The following is a 1,608-nucleotide window of genomic DNA, read 5'->3' as shown; positions in this document are numbered from 1 at the left end:
ATGTGTATTCTGCTTCTTTAGGATTAAATGTTCTGTATATATCTGTTAAGTCCATCTGGTTCATTGTGTCATTCAAAACCATTGTTTCCTTGTTGATTTTCTGTTTAGATGATCTGACCATTGATGTAAGTGGGTTGTTGAAGTCCTCTACTATTATAGTATCATTATCAATGAGTTTCTTTATGTTTATGATTAATTGATTTATATATTTGGGTGCTGTCACATTTGGAGCATAAATGTTTACAAGTTTTAGGTCTTCTTGATGGACAGACCCCTTGATTATGATATAATGCCCTTCTTTATCACTTTATCATTTTATTACATTTTTATTTTAAAATCTAGATTATCTGATATAAATATGGCTACTCTGGCCTTCTTTTGGTGACCATTAGCATGATAGATGGTTCTCTATCCCCTTATTTTCAATCTGAAGGTGTCTTTACATCTAAAATGGGCCTCTTGTAAACAGCATATAGATGGATTTTGTTTTCTTATCCATTCTGTTACCCTATATCTTTTGATTGGGTGTAAAACTTTCCTAACCTAGGGAAAGACACAGGTTCAGTGTGAGTACTGATATTTATCTCGAGTACTGAAAGATATGTATTTATTGACATTATATAACCTATAGAGTTGGAATTTCTGATACTTTTCTCTGGTCCTTTCTAGTCTTTGTTGCTTTTGGTCTTCCTTTTTTTTTTCTTCATCTTTTGTCCCCTCAGAGAGTACCCCTTAAAATTTCTTGCAGGGATGGTTTAGTGGTCATGAACTCCTTTAATTTTTTTTTCTGGGAAATATTTTATCTGTCCTATTTTTTTTTTTTTAAATATAATCTTTTTTTTTTTTTAATTTTTTTTTTCAACGTTTATTTATTTTTGGGACAGAGAGAGACAGAGCATGAACGGGGGAGAGGCAGAGAGAGAGGGAGACACAGAATCGGAAACAGGCTCCAGGCTCTGAGCCATCAGCCCAGAGCCCGAGCTCGAACTCGCGGACCGCGAGATCGTGACCTGGCTGAAGTCGGACGCCTAACCGACTGCGCCACCCAGGCGTATCTGTCCTATTTTGAATGGCAGCCTTGCTGGATAACAAATTTGGGTTGCATATTTTTCTGTCTCAGTACATTGAATATATCATGCCACTCCTTTCTGGCCTGCTAAGTTTCTGTGGATAGGTGTGCTGTGAACATAATTTGTCTTCTCTTGTAGGTTAAGGACTTTTTTCCCTTGCTGCTTTCATGATTCTTTCCTTGCCTGAGTATTTTGTGAATTTGATTATGATATGCCTTGTCGGTTTTTGTTGAATCTAATGGGAGTTCTCTGTGATTCCTGGATTTTGATGTCTTGTCTTTCCCCAGGTTAGGAAAGTTTTCCACTATAATTTTCTCACATAACCCCTTGTACACCTTTTTCTCTCTCTTCCTCTTTTGGGGCTTCCTATGATTCTGATGTTATTCCTTTTTAATGTGTCACTGAGTTCTCTAATTATTAGTTCATGTTCTTTGCCTTAGTTTCCCTCATTTTTTCTGCATCATTATTCTCCATAAGGTTGTCCTCTATATTGTTGCTTCGCTGCTCTGCCTCATCCATCCTTGTTGCCCTGGCATCT

The sequence above is a fragment of the Leopardus geoffroyi genome, chromosome X (assembly GCF_018350155.1).
Source record: "Leopardus geoffroyi isolate Oge1 chromosome X, O.geoffroyi_Oge1_pat1.0, whole genome shotgun sequence".
NCBI classification, from domain to species: Eukaryota; Metazoa; Chordata; class Mammalia; order Carnivora; family Felidae; genus Leopardus; species Leopardus geoffroyi.
The sequence above is the reverse complement of the archived record's forward strand: the minus strand, read 5'-3'. Positions refer to the sequence as shown.